The 19427-nt window shown below is 40.9% G+C and overlaps 2 long non-coding RNA genes across 2 annotated transcripts; both read right to left on the bottom strand.

Annotated features, from left to right (window-relative positions):
• Positions 1-5191, bottom strand: LOC148697191 (uncharacterized). Its single transcript, XR_015963175.1, has 3 exons — positions 2688-5191; positions 848-2508; positions 1-730 (listed from the first exon to the last, which is right to left on the bottom strand). It is a non-coding gene; the product is annotated as an uncharacterized LOC148697191 (long non-coding RNA).
• An 11780-nt stretch (positions 5192-16971) lies between these two features.
• On the bottom strand, positions 16972-17640 carry LOC148697190 (uncharacterized). The gene is made up of 3 exons (XR_015962116.1): positions 17335-17640; positions 17162-17239; positions 16972-17051 (listed from the first exon to the last, which is right to left on the bottom strand). It is a non-coding gene; the product is annotated as an uncharacterized LOC148697190 (long non-coding RNA).
• Between the last annotated feature and the right edge of the window lie 1787 nt (positions 17641-19427).

The following is a 19427-nucleotide window of genomic DNA, read 5'->3' as shown; positions in this document are numbered from 1 at the left end:
AGTAAAAAATCTATCTTCAATTTACTATCAAATACATTTACCCAATTTTAAGAAGTTGAAATCTTAAAATTTAAACCCCATCTTGCTTAATCTTTTCTGGAGAAGCAAAGAGAGCTCTTTTTTGTAGTCTTGCCTAACTACTGCACACACAAAAAAACACACATTACTGTTTAACTACTAAAACTCAAAATCTTATATTCATGAATTATACAGAACTTGATAAGTTTGACAATATAAGTATTTATCACAACCGTAACTTGCCATAGGTTGTCCCCTTTTTAAAAAGAAAGAAAAATGGAGTTCTTTTGTTTGCCAACATTTTTCCAGCAACGAACCAAAGGAAACTATAGATAATGAAACAATCAATTCAATCAAAGACACGAATTCAATCTCTATGACATCAATGAAGACAAACCATCGATGTCATTATAGACCATTTTAAATTAAATAAAGAAGGTTGTCTTACATAGTTGGACGCATGGTAGCTGATATGAAATTTATCATCTATGTATCCTACAAAACATCACCGAAAATGATAAAAAATAATCCTCACAGATGACAGTAATTTAATAAGGAGATAGACTTGTATCAAACTTACAGACAGGACAAATACATATTAAGGGGAAAATAACCAAGAATAAAAAGATAAAATTTTAAAAGCCTACCAAATAAAATCACCAAGCAATTTTCCAAAGCATTAAGTGATTTTTGGCAATCCTTCTTCGTAAATCTACAAAAAAAAAAAAAAAAAAATCACATGAGTAATTATATAAGCTCCCAATAAGCTAAAAAGTTGATATAAATTAACGAAGAAAGCATTGAAGTTAAAAAAATTAAATATTTTAACCCAAATTGAATGATTCAAATCCTTGCTCTTTTACTTGTTTCAAGGCTTTCTCTTTCCCATGTTTCACACCAGCTTTTTTTTTCCTTGTCGACGACCATTTCTTTTCTTTTTCTTGATCAGTAACCATAGTAAGACAAACCAGTAGAATAATTCTAAGGGACTACCTTTCGTGCTCAGATACCAAATCAATCCCCCACTCTACTTGGTTCTCAAACTTCTTACCCTTTTTCACAACATCAATTAGCAGATCCACTGCTTATGTATAAGTAATCCATTTAAAGGGTGTTTTAGCAACCATTGTTAGACGATCAATGCAAGCTTTCTGAAATAATTGATTGTTTTTCATATTTAATTTTCACAAAAACTTGCTACCACCAAAGATAATATCCTTTGCAGCACAAAAATGGAAACACCAAGTCATCCAACACCATCCAAAACCGTAAAACAACACAACAAAGACACCAAAATTAAAAAATCAATAAATCCCACAGATTCGACTTTCACACTATAGAACACACAACTTTCACTGTGAAAACTGGATCCATTTCAACTTTAAGAACCGGTGCCTACCACACTAAACAAATCAATCATCCTATATTTCATTATTTTATTACCCATCATCATCACACCTTCCCTCCCGTTTCCCCATTTTCAGCCGGCCTTCTTTCTTCTTTCTACGAACATCATCATGACCACTTTATCTTTGCAACATCATCATCATTATATTAATACTTTCTTTTCTTTTCTCCCCCACTTTCTTCCCGTGTCCACTCTCATTTTTTAAAAGCCAAGTGAATGCCATTTGTTTAAAACCAGAAGCAGAGCAGCCGAGAGTTTTGGGGAAAGAGCAAGGCAGAGAAGCAGGGAGAGAGGCCGAGAGTATGAATGACAGCAAATGCTCTCCTTTGTTATCATGCAAAGGAGTTAGTCAGTATGCATGTAAGCTTGAGTTCTGGAGATTTTTAGATTGAGTTCTGGAGATTTTTAGATGGGTTGCTTTGTCAAAACTCGAATTATCAAGGTCGGTGATTTATGTAATGTGTTGTAAATTATACTTATTTTCAAATATCTTTATTTCAAGTCAAGTATGTTGAATTTGTAGAAATACTTTCGGAATTATTAATATAGTGATGTGTGGATATTTAGAATTGTTCATGCAGCGTGAGAACTGTAATGTTACGTTAATCCGAGGAATAAATGTAAATGACACACGGGACATTAGGGCAGAATGGCCTGTAGATATTAAAATTTCGGTGAAATAAATGCTGACCAATAATTAAAATTTCAATGTTCACATGTCACATAAATTTTACACGTAGCATGTGACTCAACGAAAAATCGGAAAAGTCATCAAACAGGACACGTGTCAACCCCTGGAAAAAATGACTTATTTCATCTGAATATTATATTCAAAATTAGGCCAGGAATATTTCTATAAATACAAGGCCATTTCATTCATTTTAGGGGACCAATTCACATATACATTTCATTACTCCCAAATTGGAAGAGAATTCCCCAAATCCTTGAAGCTATGAAACTATAAAGCTTTCAAGCATCCAACCTCCCAAATTTCCAAGAATCCCCAAAAGATTAAGAAAGTTCTCTTCGTTCTTCGTCAAATCTTCGAAGAAATCTACACAACTGTTCATCAAGATCAAGCCCTGAAGATCCGTTCATCCTCGTTCATCAAGATCAAGCCCAACGGCCCTTGAAAAAATCCACACAACTGTTCATCAAGACCAAGCCCTAAAGGCCCTTGAAGATCCGTTCATCCTCGTTCATCAAGATCAAGCCCAACGGCCCTTGAAGAAATCCACACAACTGTTCATCAAAACCAAGCCTTGAAGGCCCTTGAAGATCCGTTCATTCTCGTTCATCAAGATCAAGCCCAACGGCCCTTGAAGAAATCCACACAACTGTTCATCAAGACTAAGCCCCGAAGGCCCTTGAAGATCTGTTCATCCTCGTTCATCATGATCAAGCCCAAAGGTTCTTGAAGATCTGCTTATCCTCGTTCATCAAGATCAAGCCCAAGGGCCTTTGAAGATTCGTTCATCCTCATTCATCAAGATCAAGCCTAAAGACCTTTGAAGATTCATTCATCGTTCATTAAGATCAAGCCCAACGACCCTTGAAGAAATCCACACAACTGTTCATCAAGATCAAGTCCCGAAGGTCCTTGAAGATCCGTTCATCCTAAGATCAAGCCCTGATGACCTTTTGGATCAACAGCCTATCCACAGATCTACAACTTACGAAGATAAAATTAGAGGATCAAATTGTAAAAGAGATTGCAACCCCAAAATTAATACAAAATATTATTTTGTACACGTGCTCTTGTCTCATTCATCGCAGGAATATTCGTGTTTACAAATTTAGCATACCCAGTAGGACTATCTCTACCTCTCATCTTTATCTTCAAACCTGTGAAAGGGCGCAAATGGCGTCAAGGAAGGTTCAAGCTGTTCCCGCAGCAAACACTAAGAACAAAAGCTCATTCGCCGCAAGTGGTGTCACTTTAGGCGTCACAACTTGAAGCAAGGCAAGAACTCTTTCCGCCACCTCTTCCACCTCTGCATCAACTCTGCCGAAGGAACAAGAGCACCCGAGGCATGAGCATGTGATCACCCTGGCCTCACTAAGAGCACCAAAAGAGGAAAGTCCGAAGAAATACTTCGAGTTCATGCTCTTCGATGGCAACTCGAGCAGCAGCACAACCATGCAAGTCATGACCATCGAAGCGACTTCAATCGATGAGCAGCTGAATGAAATGAATGAAGAGATTGCAAAACTCACACGGACTGTGGAGGAGAAAAACTTGCAAATCGCCGCACTCATCAACCAACTAGAGGTGAAGCAAGACGTGAAAGTCGACCTAAAGGTTGATCCACTAAAGAGAGAAGCCGATGAAGAAAATGAGCCCCTGGTGGAGATAGTAGAAAAGAAGCTGGAGCCAGACCAAACAGTGGCACTCATAAGATCTCTCTCTATTCAGCAGCTGTAGAAGATGATCGTGAACACCATCAAGGTGCAGTACGAAAGGAGCTTACATACCTCTATGTTGTACTCGAAGCTAGGGGTGGGCACGGGCCGGGGTGGGCCCAAAATTGAAAGAACCGGACCGGACCCGTTTGTAAATAAAACGGGGCGGGTTTTGGATTTTTCAAAATAAGACTCGGACCTAACCAGGCCCTTTTGAAACGGGCCGGTTCCTACGGGTCCCCACGGGTCACAATCTTCACTCACCCCAGTGAGGACGACGACTTTAAGGCGGTGGAGGTCAGATATGGAAGAGGGGAAAACGCCGGACAGCAGCTGCACAGATTGAAAGTAAGGATAAAAGCTAACAAAATTTGAATCCCCACATCACAACCCACAATTCCTACGAAGTTCTAGTCAGATTAACCATTCCTAAAAAACCCAGATTTCAACCTCACATAACTTGTCCCCACTTAGATTGACTCAATTCACCATAGAAAATGTGGTGGTCGACGATTTTACCACTCAATCAGATAAATCCGTCTCAGTTTTCTCAACAATCCAATATAAAAAATAAAAATTATCCAATGAATTACAGAAACAAAACAGAATCAGTACAAGATCAAACCTTTAGCTATTCATCTGATTAAATTGGAAAATAAAATTAAAAAACAAAAAAACAAAACCACCTAACTCAAATTCATCAATGGAAATCCATAGCTCAATCTAAACGTACCCAATCGCAGTTTCGAAATAAGAAGAAATATGAACATACCCAACGGAAACCTCATGTTGGTCCAGGGAAACTTGGCAGCACCCTCACCGAAAATAAGCAAACTCTTATCGCTGCTCTTACCCTTGCAAGAGCTTTGCGGCTGCTACTACCGTTCCTTGTTCCCGTAAAGCCAATGTTTCTCGGTGTCGCCCTATTTGACGACGGCATACTTGGACTGGTTGGCCACCTGCTACTTGCAGTTTTGACTCTTGCTGGACGATTCCGATGGGATAGAGGTTCTGGGAGGTTGGGACGATTACAAAGTAATCATGGTGGTTGGAGACTCGGAGTCAATTTCTGAAAAGTTGAGAGGAGGGGATGGTGGTGGCCGAAGACTCAGAGTCAACTTCTGAGAAGCTGCGAGATCTCAACTATCGTAATTCGAGTGGGAAGAGTCATTCTGGACTCTTGGAGAGAGAGAGATCGTGAGGGAGGAGAGTGAGAACCGACGATCGAGATACTAGAGGGAAGGCTAAGGAGAGAAGATTCATCATTCAGTCTAGGAGTCGATCTTTGCAAAAATGAATGGTATCTATGTGTGTGAGATTTGAACAACTTAGATGTAATCTCCACCAAAAGACACTAGGTACGGTTCGGGGCAGGGGCCCGTGTCTTCAGGAATTAAGAACCGCCCTGCCCCGCTTTTTATTTGAACCCGACCCGCCCCACCCCGTTGAGATATAAAAAAATATAAACTCGCCCCGAACCGCTAATACCCACCCTTACTCGTGGGTTCATGACCTGTTTGCCTACCCCTAGTCGAAGCCCTACTCCAAGAAGATTCATGCAGTTTGATGGAAAGGGAAACCCAAAGCAGCACATTGCCAATTTCATTGAAACTTGCAACAACGCATGGATGAAAGGAAACTACCTCGCGAAGCAATTTGTCCACTCTCTGAAGAGGAATGCATTCGACTGGTACACAAACCTAGAGCCTGAGTCCGTTAACAGCTGGGAGCAATTAGAGCAGAAGTTCTTGAGCTACTTCTACAACACTTGCCGCACTGTAAGCATGTTGGAGCTGATAAGTACAAAGCAATGGAAGGACGAGCCAATCGTTGACTACATCAATTGGTGGCGCACTCTAAGCCTTGATTATAAAGACAAACTCTCAGAAATCTCCTCGATCGAGATGTGTGTCCAAGGCATGGAATAGGGATTACATTACATCCTTTAAGGCATCAAACCACAGACCTTCAAAGAGTTAGCCACTCGTGCCCGCGATATAGAGTTGAGCATCACCCATCATGGAAAAAAAGAGCCAATTACTAACTTCAAGAAAGACAAGGTGTTTGCTCCGAAGGCAGACAATTATGGGAAGAAACCCACCAGAAAAGCTTTTACCATCAATACTACCCTTACCAAGACCTCATCCACACCCGTCAAATCTCTTCCAAGAACAAAGAAAAGGAGATAAAGAGAAGTGAGCCTTATCGTACCCAAGATAGGCCCAAAAAGACCCTGCGGGAATTGGAGCAAAAGACATACCCTTTTCCGGACTCTGACATGGCCACAATGCTAGACGACCTGTTAGAGAAGAAGGTAATCGAGTTGCCTGAATGCAAGCATCCTGAAGAGATGAATCGCGTTGACTATCCCAGGTACTGCAAATACCATTGTATCATAAGCCATCATGTTGGCAAGTGCTTCATCATCAAGGAACTCATCATGAAGTTGGCACAACAAGGACGAATCAAAATCAACCTATAAGACACAACCATATTGCACACTACTACGATCACGTTTGGATCCTTCGATCATGTGCCTCTCCGAAGGATGCATGACCATTCCCACCGATGCTCAAGTCACTCGGCATCTTTTGCACAGCCATCGCTGGGGGTAAACGACCAAGATGCACCTACCGACGATGAAGAATGGTGGACATTAGTGACCTACAAAAAGACGAAGATGCCAAGACTGCAAGCCACAAGGCCAAAGAGGGAACAAGGGAGAAAGCATTGTCATCGCAACAATAGAAAGCCTAAAAGAAACATAAGAACTGTTAAGCCAACATATGTTGGGGAACCTATAGAGCAAGAGCCACATATTCCCGTCTCCTTGCATGAGTACTTCCCGAATGACTTCTTCCAATAGTGCACTACCGATACATATCACATGGTCGAAAAAGAGATGAAAGAACCCTTAAAAGGCAAAGCTATCACTATTAAGGAAGAAAATACCCTTACGCGTAAAGAAGGTTTGCCAACGCACGTTAGCATCAAGGAAGCATTACGATTGCCCAAGGAGATGCGAAAAGCACTAATAGCGGTCTTGGCGAGTCCCGACGACCATGGGGTACAAGAAAGCAAGGATGAAGGGTTGAAGATTCGGCGACATGAATATGCCACATGTTGTGCCACCCATAACGCATTCAACTTCACTAATGAAGACTTACTGCTGGGATCAAAGCCTCACAACCATCCTCACTTTGTCTCAGGGTACGTAAGAGAGCACAAAGTTAATCGTATGCTTGTGGATGGTGGATCGGCCATAAACACCATGCCGAAGTCAACAATGACCACAATCAGCATTAAGGTGGATGAACTATCCCTAAGCCGTATGCTAATCTAGGGTTTTAACCAAGGAGGACAAAGAACGATGGGCATGATCCTAGTGGAGATGACCATTGGTGAACTCAAATCAAGCACGATATTCTACGTGATTGATGCAAGAACTTCCTACAACTTGCTCTTAGGAAGACCTTGGATCCAAGAGAATGAAGTAGTGTCATCCACCTTCCACCAATGCTTTAAAATCTATCGAGAAGGAGTGAAAGTGATCCAAGGCGATACCAAGCCATTCACCAAAGCCGAATCACACTTCACAGACGCTAAGTTCTACATGGAGGAAAACATGGTGCCCGAAGCTCTTCCAAAAGAGATCAAATCCATGGGCAAAACAACACCAAAAAAGCAGGAATGGCCAACCATGCCCAAGAAGCAAGAGTGAGAAGCCATGCCATCTTCAAGCAAAAACTATGATGAGCCTACTAAACCTGCAACAACCAAAGGGAGTAGGATGCCTTCAAAAGGACCAAACACACTCGTCTTCCGATACATCTAGATGTCGAGAAGAAAGAATGGTCAATCCCCATTCGAAACCAGAACAAGCAAAATGGACATACAACGGCACAAGGATAATGTAAAGTTGCTCAAGACGAATGCAGTTTTGCCTCTGACACAACTAGGCTATGCTAAAGTTATAAGACTACTACAAGGCTTTATAAAAGGCTTTGTGAAAGGGGGTGGAACCAAGGTTTCTCCCAACCAAAAGGACCAAAGAAGGTTTTGATCCAAACGCCTACAAACTCATGTCGAAGGCTGGGTACAACTTCGCTTCCTCTTCAAATCCTAGAGAGAAGGTTTCAAACACCTTTAACAACAAAGAACGTGACCTCACCAAGACTCAAAAAAAGTTGAAGAAGCATGGTTATGGAGTTCACAACAATAAAGATGGACTTGGCTTCACACCAAACGCACCAATGAAGATTTCAAGCAAAGCAAAAAACGCTAGCACTCAACACATCAGTGTGAGCATTGAACAATATCAAAATGAGCCTAAATCTGCCCCTCATACATCAGTATTCGATAGGGTGAATCGTTCAAGACCCAGAATGTCGGTACTTAATTGCATTGGTGGCCAAGACCGAACCTCTGTCTTCAAGAGGCTTAACGTGCCAACATCCCAAAACTTTGTTTTCAAAAGGTTGTCAAAACCTAAGAAACAAAGCAACATGGCTAGCTCTCATCTGCAACGGTCGGCTTTGGGAAGACTTGAAAAAACCAAGAAGCTTTTTGGAATAGAAAGACAACACCAAAATAAGAAATCTCGACGGTCTAGCAAAAAAAGATGATGTTCGAAGCTCCATTCCTTCAAGGATGAAGCGGCAAGCAATCTTAAAAGTTAACATAATTGGACCACTGAAAGTGAGAAGGCGTACAATCATCCAAACTGGCCAATCTTCACGCTAACAAAACCGAGATGACGGCACTGTAGAGGAGGTCCAAGATGTCTTCCACATCACGATCCAAGAAGGCAAAGAAGACGAAATCCCCGAGGAAGACATCACTGCTGCACCACCACAGCTTAAAGATGTGGGCGGCAAGCCACAGTTGATGATCTCAAGGAGCTCAACTTAGGCACAAAAGAGGAGCTAAAACTTATTTTCGTAAGTGCACTACTAAGTGCAAACGATATAAAAGAGTACTACCAACTACTATTAGAGTACAAAGACATCTTTGCTTGGACCTATAAAGCAATGCCTGGCCTTGACCCTATCATTGTTGTGTATCATCTTGTAGTCAAGCCTGGAATGCGACTGGTAAAGAAAACTTAAAGACGCTATCGTTCTGAGCTCATCGCACAAATTGAGGCCAAGATTGACAAACTAATCAAAGCAGGCATCATTCGAGAGGTGCAATACCCCAAGTGGATCTCTAGCATTGTCATTGTCTTTAAGAAATCTAGACAAATATGTGTTTGTGTAAACTTCTGAGACCTCAATGATGTTTGCCCGAATGATGACTTTCCCTTGCCAATCATCGAAATCATGGTGGATGCAACCACTGGCCACAAGGCACTGTCATTCATGAACGGCTCTTCTGGATACAATCAACTTCATATGGCTCCCAAAGACGGGGAACTAACAGCTTTTCGCATTCCAAAAGGTATTTATTGCTACAAGGTGATACCCTTTGGTCTGAAGAACGCTGGAGCTATATATCAACACGCAATGTAGAAAATCTTCAATAACATGCTACACAAAAAATGTAGAATGTTATGTAGACGACGTGGTGGTAAAGATGAAAAAGAGATTATATCACTTGAAGGATTTGTGAATAGTGTTCAAAAGGCTGTGAAAATACAACCTCAAGATGAACTCGTTGAAGTGTAAATTTGGCGTCACTTCTGGAAAGTTCCTCAGCTTCATTGTCAAGCACCGTGGCATCGAAGTGGACCAATCAAAGATCAAGGCCATTCAAAGCATGCATAAGCCAAGAAACCTACCCAAGCTGAAAAGCCTACAAGGACGGCTAGCCTTTATCAGACGCTTTATCTCCAACCTGGCAAGGCGTTGTCAACCTTTCAGTCAACTCATGAAAAATGATGTTTCGTTCGTATGGGACAAAGCATGCCATAATGCCTTTGAAGGTATAAAAAGGTATTTATCAAGTCCACCTGTCCTGGGGGCACCTGTGCCTAGGAAGCCGTTCATATTGTACATTGCCGCTCAGGAAAGTTCAGTTGGAGCATTCTTGGCACAAGAAAATGCATCCCAGAAAGAATGAGCGTTTTACTACCTCAGTCGAACGCTCACCAGTACTGAGTTGAACTACTCCCAGATTCGAAAAATGTGCATTGCCTTGGTGTTCGCCATTCAGAAGCTCAAACATTACCTGCATGCTTACATCATCCACTTGGTTGCTAAAGCTGACCTGATCAAATACGTCATGTCCAAACTAGTTTTGACAGGACGACTAGCTAAATGGGAGTTGTTTCTAAATCAATATGAGATCATCTACTTCCCAGCTAAAGCCGTAAAGGGACAAGCTCTAGCAAACTTCCTTGTCGATCATCTAATCCCAACCGATTGAAAAATCTCAGACGACTTGCCTGACGAGGAGGTGTTCTACATCGACATCTTCCTGACATGGACAATGTTCTTTGATGGATCCGCATGAATGGACGGAGTAGGGGTAAGAGTAGTATTCATGTCGCCACAAAGACAAGTACTACCCTATTCATTCCGACTAAGTGAAATATGCTCCAACAACGTCTCTGAGTACTAAGCGTCGATCATCATACTCCAAATGACGATCAACATGAAAATCACAGCCCTAGAAGTATATGGCAACTCTAAGCTCATAATCAATCAACTCTTGACTGAATATAAAGTGAGGAAGGATGATCTCGTCCCATACTTTCGGCTGGCAACTCAACTGCTACAAATGTTCGAGGCTGTGGAACTAGAATATGTGCTAAGAAAAAAAAATCAAATGGCAGACGCTCTTGTTAACCTAGCCTCGAGTATGGCACTAGGAAAAGACGAAGCTGCAGACGTGCCAGTCTACCAAAGATGGGTGATCCCGCTTGTTACCGAAATGCTAATAGATGATACAAATGTCATCTCAGTACTTCCAGTCGACGCTGAAGAGTGGTGATAGCCGCTGATCGACGAGCACCTCTCTTCCTCTACTACAAATGAACATTATGTCGACGCTCTTTTGGAGGAGTACTTTTGAGATGCCTAGGTAAGGAAGAAGCCAATCAAGCCATGGAAGAAGCACACTCAGGTGTATGCGGGGGTCATCAGTCTGGACCAAAGCTACACTTCCAGCTCAAGGGAATGGGTTACTACTAGCCGGGCATGGTGAATGACCACCTAGAACATGCCAAAAAGTGCCGAGCCTGCCAAATCCACGCCAACTTCATACATCAACCACCTGAGCCATTACACCCTATAGTTGCTTTATGGCTGTTCAATTCATAGGGATTGGACATCGTAAGACCAATCTCTCCAATGTCATCTGTGGGAGAAGCTTACATCCTAGTTGCAACTGATTACTTCTCCAAATAGGCTGAAGCCGTACCCCTAAGGGAAGTCAAGAAAGAAACTGTCGTCCGTTTCATCAAGAAGCATATCATCCACTGATATGGTGTGCCTCGCTACTTCATCACTGACAATAGAAAACAGTTCTCCAACTAACTCGTGGATGAGCTCGGTGAGAAATACAAATTCAAGCAACATAAGTCTTCCATGTATCATGCTCCGGCCAACGATCTTGCAGAAGCATTCAACAAAACATTATGCAATCTGAAGGACTGCAATCTTTGTGAAGGAGCAATTCTTGATGATATTGGTTTCTTGTCCTCTTTAGAAGTACTAAATCTTAGCGGAAACCATTTTGTTAGCCTTTCTGCAAGCATCGGTGGGCTTTCTAAGCTGAGGAACTTAAAGCTGGAGAACTGCAATCTTTGTGAAGGAGCAATTCCCGATGATATTGGTTTCTTGTCCTCTTTAGAAGTACTAAATCTTAGCGGAAACCATTTTGTTAGCCTTCCTGCAAGCATCAGTGGGCTTTCTAAGCTGATGAGTTTTAGATTAGAAAATTGCAAAAGGCTTCAACAACTGCCAGCCATTCCATTAAACAGATTAAGGCTTTTTTATTCTGTCAATTGCTTCAGTTTGGCTGGAAATCAAGGTTGGAATGCCATTATGTATTCAATGCTAAAGAGAGTCATTCAGGTATTTCTCTTTCTTCTATCCTCCCTCGTCTCCTTAGTTGTGTACATTTATTTACGTTGTTCCTCTGTGCAGAAGTTTCACTTGCCGGAAACCCCTCATTTTATGGAATTTTCCGGTATGGTAATTCCTGGAAGTGAAATTCCTGAGTGGTTCAATAACCAAAGCATGGGAGATTCGGTGATTGAGAAGCTACCTTCGCACTCATGCAAGAGCAAGGTGTTGGGGTTTGCTTTATGCGCTCTATTTGTACCTGCTCAAAATATTTCAGCTCCCAATCGTGGACTAAAATGGCCACGACATCATAGGCATGAACTTGCATGTTATCCCACCTTGCGAGACGGTCGTAAGACCAGCTTTGGAGTTCTGCTTAACGAGGTAGCGTCAGATCACCTTTGGGTGGTATTTCTATCTAGGATATTCCTTTTGCGAGTCCAACCTGAGACCAATCGTTGGGAGGAGAAATGTTGGGATCAGATTCGGTTTCATTTCGAAACAACAGATGCTGTCGGAAGCAAGACATGCTTGAAGGTGAAGAAGTGCGGAGTCCGTCCAGTGTATGAACAAGATACAGAAGAACTCAACCGAACGATGAAACAAAATTCCAACAGAAGCATTTCTTTGTGTGAGGATATTATCAATTGTGATTTTGACGAATAAAAAACTGTACAACGAGATGTGATTAAGCGAACATGTGAATAATACACAGTTATGAAGCAGGACCCAGTGAAAGTGGAAGTTCCTCCAAAAGAGTCAAAGACCAAGTTGCACGATTTTCTCTTTGATGACTTGCACGTTAAAAAATCAAGGCAGTCATAGGACCGGCTTTGGAGTTCTGCTTAACGAGGTAGCGTCAGATCACCTTTGGTTGGTCTTCCCATCTAGGAAATTCCTTCGTTGGGAGGAGAAATGTTGGGATCAGATTCGGTTTCATTTCGAAACAACAGATGATGTCGGAAGCAAGACATGCTTGAAGGTGAAGAAGTGCGGAGTCCGTCCAGTGTATGAACAAGATACAGAAGAGGAGCTCAACCGAACGATGAAACAATATTCCAACATAAGCATTTCTTTGTGTGAGGATATTACCAATTGTGATTTTGAGGAATTAAAAACTGTACAACGAGACGTGATTAAGCGAACATGTGAACAATACAGTAATGAAGCAGGACCCACTGAAAGTGGAAGTTCCTCCAAAAGAGTCAAAGACCTTTAAAAAATCAAGGGTCCAGAAAACCTTTAAAATTAAAAAAAAAACTCTCAAAATATGTGGACCTACCTGATTAAGTGGGTTATTTGGCGTTCCATACTCAGTAGCTAGAAAACCAAAAACATGTCATGGATTGCAGGGAAAGTTAATGGGATAAAAGTTTATCAATCATATTTGCATGATAGAAGCTGCTGGAATACATTTAATCATATACCCAATCTGGAAAATTTAAAATGTAAACATACAAAAGATATACTTCCATATTATATTTCTGTCTTTGGTAAGTGTTGCAGACAATCACACATTTTTTTCCTCTTATTTTGGAAGAACTGCCTGCAATTTTGTTAAAATAATATAATGTTAGAACCATGCCCTTAAACCATGAACATTTAATGTGGAGAAATTGGAAGTTGAAATAAGTGGAACATAGGACAGAGGAGAAAATTCAAAGAATATTGTGATCACAATCGGAACTCAGTGAGAGTTCAACAGAAAGATCAGTGGAAAATGCACTCACACACCAACTTGAAAGAAAACAGTGCCAAATAATTGTGTCAGTAATAGAAAAATTCAAACTTTGTATGGAAAGTAAAGATTTACTTGCAGACCGGCAGCAACTAGGATGACAATTTAATCCGTCAAATTCGATTTCTACAAGTAACCAACCCGAACAATTCAGTTTCGAGGATTAAATTTCGTATTTTTTACAGTTATGGGTAACCGTTGGATAAATTGTTTGGTTTCGGGTTCGGTTATGGTTGTAGGGGCATCCATTCCCAATCTGTACACGAACCCGCCTGTTTTCATTCTTTAATAAAAAAAATATATAAAATATTTATATTTTTTTTTTATAAAAGAATGAAATCCTTATAAATATATACCACCTTATGTGGCATACAGCCACATCATTTACATTAATCAGAATTTAATTTAAATTAAAAACCATTTAATAAACCAATAATTTAAAAAAAAAAAAAAAGCTAGAATTAAATTATGATTGTGGCATACGAGGAGTCTTCTCCTTCCTTACCCGATCAACTTCTTCCCCCCCCCCTTACCCGTTCAACTTCTTCCCCCGTTTCTTCTTCCACGCCAGTTAATCCACCACAATCTAAATTATATCTGATAAGGCCAGGTTCATGCGCTCCTTTATTTGGATTATTGGTACGCATCTATGGATGCCTCCACTGTAAGTTTCCTGACATCCATCAATCCGCTTATTATTTTCCTTTCAGCCTTTGTTAAACTAGGGTGCGCCTGGAGACACGGGAACGAATCATCACTCAAATCTCAGAAACATGACAAGGCAACTCTAGTGAGAAGCGAAAAGCATGACGGAGTAAAATCAAAAGAATAAACAAACGTAGCGGACATGGCTTAAACGCATACCTTCAGGTAGATGCCGATGGCTTTGTACAACCCATCGTGAATTGGCCTTGCTGACTAGGGAATTGATTGTGACAACTCTATGAAACTACTAAGGCTAAGATTTGGGTCAAGTGCAATTTCTGCAAGATACCCATCAACCAGTCTACCAACACTCAACAACGTAAAAGTATCAGTCCCTTTTTAATTTAGATTGTAGTTGATTTGACTGACCTGAAAAAATAGCGTGAAAGAATTGGAGTGGAAAAAGAAACGGGGAGAAGAAGTTTAATATGGAGGAAATGATAAGACTTCTCGTATGCTACAATCATTATTTAATTTCAGTTTTTTTTAATTTTTTGTTTATTAAATGGTTTTTAATTAAATGATGTGATTGTCCACATCATATATCACATAAAATAGTATATAAATGTGGTATAAAAACATAGTAAGAATAGCATTACTGTTATTTTTTTTCTCCAGCAACTTTAATACTCTATGAGAGCACTTCCACCGGAGGTGGAATAGCCCAGCCCCATGTCCAAAACTTAGGCTAGCACCCTGTCAAAGTGCTCTAGCCTGCAAAACAGCCTGGCATCCACCCCACGCCAAGCAGCAGACCAGCCCATTTTGGACAAACCCAGAAGCCGGCCTATTTGGCTAACGCGTGTAGCACACTCGCGACTGGGCGCGAGTAGGAGACAAGGGTGCAGGCGGCGGGGCCCGCTTGTCAGCCCACTTGTGTTCACCTGGATTAGGGCTACGTGACCCTACTCAATGTCGTTGGCTTTCCAACGGCTAGTTTTTTAGACTGTTGGATTTCCAACGGTAAAAAAAATTTTAATTTGACTTTTAAAATGGACCGTCCGATCACAGTCCACGTTTTTTTCACAAAAAAAAAATAAAACAAAAAAAAAAGGCCAACGATCAGAATTTTGACCGTTGGTGACACACCCCGTCCCGAAGGAGGGCATGCTGGCCGTCACGTGAGAGTGACGTAACCATTTGCACAGTTCGGAAGCTTTAAAATATACTACTAAAATGAAACACCCGAAGGTGAGTCCTTATTTGGTCCATTCTGTCAGAACACCGTTGAACTTCTTCGTAGTCACCACACCTTTGCATTTCCTTAAACCTGGAGGGGCGCAAAACAAAATTGAGTGGGTCAGCAAAACGAACGTATTCAAAACCTTCTTTTCTCTTTTGCATATACTAACCTCTCGCTGTAAAACAAGTATAGTTCCCCAGAAAATAACATATATACGTATGTATAGATATGCCAGTGATGCTCAAAGATATATCAATCATGCTCAAGAATGTGCCATGTCAAAGCCTCATAATGAAATGTAAGTGCTCAAGCATAATTCACGTCAATAACATATAATCTGGCAGCCGGGAGTCACCTAACGTGACCTGTACGGCTGCATATAGAGCTCAAATCTCAAACTCAATAACTGAATCTGCACACGAGTCGGAACCACCTAACGTGGTCTGTACGACAGGCTGGGTGTAATATATATATGCTCTAGTGCTACGATCACGTGAAGCTGTGCGATAAATCGCGGGTCACCTACAAGTCGGAACCACCTAATGTGGTCTGTACGACAGGCTTGCACCTAACTTGGATCCAAGGCGAGCATGCGGTGCTGGTGAACATACACGTGAAGGCTGTGCCCTGGCCTCGGGCGGGAGCACTAACACCGGGGGTGTAGATTATGAGCTCTCTAAACATCTCAAACTACTACTGCATAACAACATGAATACCACTTACCTGGCACTTACCTGTGCGTCCACAGCACCAATACACATATATAAATGTATGCCACTACTAATGCATGTGATGATAGTATTTCAATCGTATTCCAAACGTATTTCATATGTATATCAAATGTATTTCAAATGTAGCTTACCTGGGCCTCCTCAGCACCATGCAACAGTATGCATAATTATGGTAATGCACATATTAAAATATGATGCATATATGACAGGATATTTAATTCGTATTTCTTTTAAAATACGTTTTCTGGGAAATACGTCAAACATACGTATATATATATATATATACTGAAAAATAACTGCCCACTCACTGATCACATCGACGTCTCATAGGTCCTTGAGCCTCCCCTAGATTGGTTACATTCTTCTTCTGTATAATTTTCACCTATACAAAAAGTAACCAAATTGACGTTATTTAACGCACATACACCAAACATTCGTCCATAACTTTCTCATACGTTACTCAATTTGGGTGTATGAATATACCACGGTGATCTACACGACGTCACGAACGCGTGACAATTTTCAGAACTCAATTTGGAGCTCTCACGCGCCCCCACGCGCCCTGTTCACGCGCTGCCCACGCGCGCGTCTTCTTCCTCGCGTCGCCGGACTGGTTTCGCCGGCGGTCGGTGTTTTGCCGGAATTTCTGGGTAAACTTCAAAGTGTCATAACTTCTTCATTTCTTAACCATTTTCGACGTACTATATATCAAAATGAAGGTATTGACGAGACGAACAGATCCATACCTGCCTTGACCCCTAACTCGTCGTGGATTCGCCGGAAAAAAGCCCCGAAAGCTCTGGCCAAACTTTGAACTTGTCATTCTCCTTGTTCTTACGTCCATTTTTCACGTAATCTATACCAAAATGAAGCCCTAATCATAATCTACCACGTTGGACTAGTTTTATGGCCTAAAAACAACGGAATCAAACTTTTCCAAAAATACGAAAATTCGGCCGAACTTACAGTTCGTGATCCCGACGTCCAAATCCTTCAAACGAAGCACTCCGAGCTTCCTTAGGACCTCACCAAGCTTCCTACAAGCTTCAAAATCCCAGAAAACATCAAGTTTTACGTGTGCATGAACAGTGCACACGCACAGTGAAATTGAAATCCATGTTTTCCGAAGTGAAACTCACCTGAAATTGGTACCATCGTGTTCGTGTGGTCTTCAGGAGTACGATGGTGGTCTTAGATCCTTCGTTGGTATAGTTTTAGGGTGGTTTTGTGGATGGTCCGTGTGAGTTCGAAGGAGAGAGAGAGAACTTACAGAGAGAATGAGAGGTTTGTGAGGGAGGAGAGAGAGAGACAAGATGCAGAAATGGGGGAGAGATTTGAGGGAGGTGGGATCCTACCCAATCCCCAAATCATCAAGTTACAACATATTTTACGCCCCTTAGTCCCGTTTAAGGGCATTTTCATAACTTCACGTCCTCGGAATTAAAATTCCGGGACGGGTTGTGACAGTTGGCGACGTGGCAGCTCGTTGGCTATTGGATTTGAATATTTTTCAAATCCAACGGTCCAGATTAATTAACAACATTAAATATTATGATTTTTTTTTTAAATATAGAAAAATTTAAAAAATTAATTTTTTTTTTCTATAAATACCTAACCCTCATCTTCCACCTTACACCACATTTCAATATTTTTTACACTTTCTACACTTTCTACATTTGAATATTTTGTACACTTTGAGAGAAAAAAATGACTTCGTGGAAGCTCATTGAAGATGTTACGTTGTGTGAATGTTGGGTTCACACTACTCATGACCCGATTACAGGTAATGAAATGGATAAGCAAGAAATGTGGAGTAAAATTACGAAAGCGTTTTGCGATGTACATGGAAAAGATGCCAGATCTAGTCAAGGTCTTCAAGGTCGTTGGAAAAAACTCAACACATCCTTTACTTGTTGGAAAAATGCCATCTCTCATGCTTACGGTAATCTGCGCAGTGGAACAAGTTTAGCGGATCAGGTAACAATATTTTTATTTATTTATATGCATTCCACCCACATCAATATTTTAATTTATTTAATTTCTTATGTAATTTTTATGCATTCCACGCGGATCAATATTTTACTTTATTTATTTGTGTTACACCCGTATTTTTTAATACTATCTTATCCCACATTTTTGTGGACACTACAAGCACAAGCATTCTACAATGCAATGAACCGTAACAATCATTCAACAAATGGGAATGTTGGCAAATTGTCAAAGATTGCCCTAGATACAAAATTGTGGCAACCAGTCCTGAAGTTGTCATGCACGGTATGGGTCTACACAGTTCGCCAGAAGCAAACACGCCCGAACAAGAAGCCAACACATTTGAAGACACGGAAGGGACACCTGAAGAAGTGCCGGAGACCCAACCGACTCGTCAATCCCTCAGGCCTCAAGGTAAAAAGGCATCAAAGAAAAAAGGTAGTTCTTCCAAAAATGACTACACTAAATATATGGAGGAACTTGCTTGCCAAGGTGAACTGAACATGGCGTGGGATAAGGCTAGAGATGAGGAAAAAGCTACTGCTGTGGTAGCAATAATAGCAGCTACTAAGGCTCGTGATGCGGCGGCTGAGAGACAAAGAGAAACAGTTAATCGAGAGAACGAGATGATTAGAGAAGCACTTCATCAAGAGAATGAGATGCTTAGAGAAGAAATGATGGCTCAAGCAGATCATGACACTATGAACAAGTCTCTAGTAGGACTGTCTCCGAATTCAAAATATTTTTGGACATCGGAAAAAAGAGATGTCGTGCGAAGGAGGCGTGCAGGAGATGCCGAAACAAGTCGAGGGGGTTTTAGCTACAGAAATCCTAGCAACGAAGATCCTAGCACCACATATCCTAACTCCACAAACTTTGTATAATTTCGTATTTATTTGTAGTACTTTATTTAATTTGTTATGTAATTTCTTATTATTTTTAGAATTTTATTTAATTTCTTATTTATTTTTTGTACTTTATTTAAACACATCAAATAAGATTACACAAACTCACTAAATAAAGTTTAAAAAAAACACCAAATAAAATTACATAACATCACCATATAAACTTAAAAAAAAAAACACACTAAATAAGATTACTTAAAAAACAGTACACTTTATTCTTCAACCACAAGCCTTATTTTAATTATCTTCGCATTTGTGCAATCCCCACTGGTGGTCAATCAAGTCATTCTGGCGGGTTACGTGTCAGTATGGCTCTTGCAAAGAAGTGTACCACTGAA

The sequence above is a fragment of the Pyrus communis genome, chromosome 5 (assembly GCF_041283825.1).
Source record: "Pyrus communis isolate YQ-2024b chromosome 5, ASM4128382v1, whole genome shotgun sequence".
Classification (NCBI taxonomy): Eukaryota; Viridiplantae; Streptophyta; class Magnoliopsida; order Rosales; family Rosaceae; genus Pyrus; species Pyrus communis.
The sequence above is the reverse complement of the archived record's forward strand: the minus strand, read 5'-3'. Positions and strand labels throughout refer to the sequence as shown.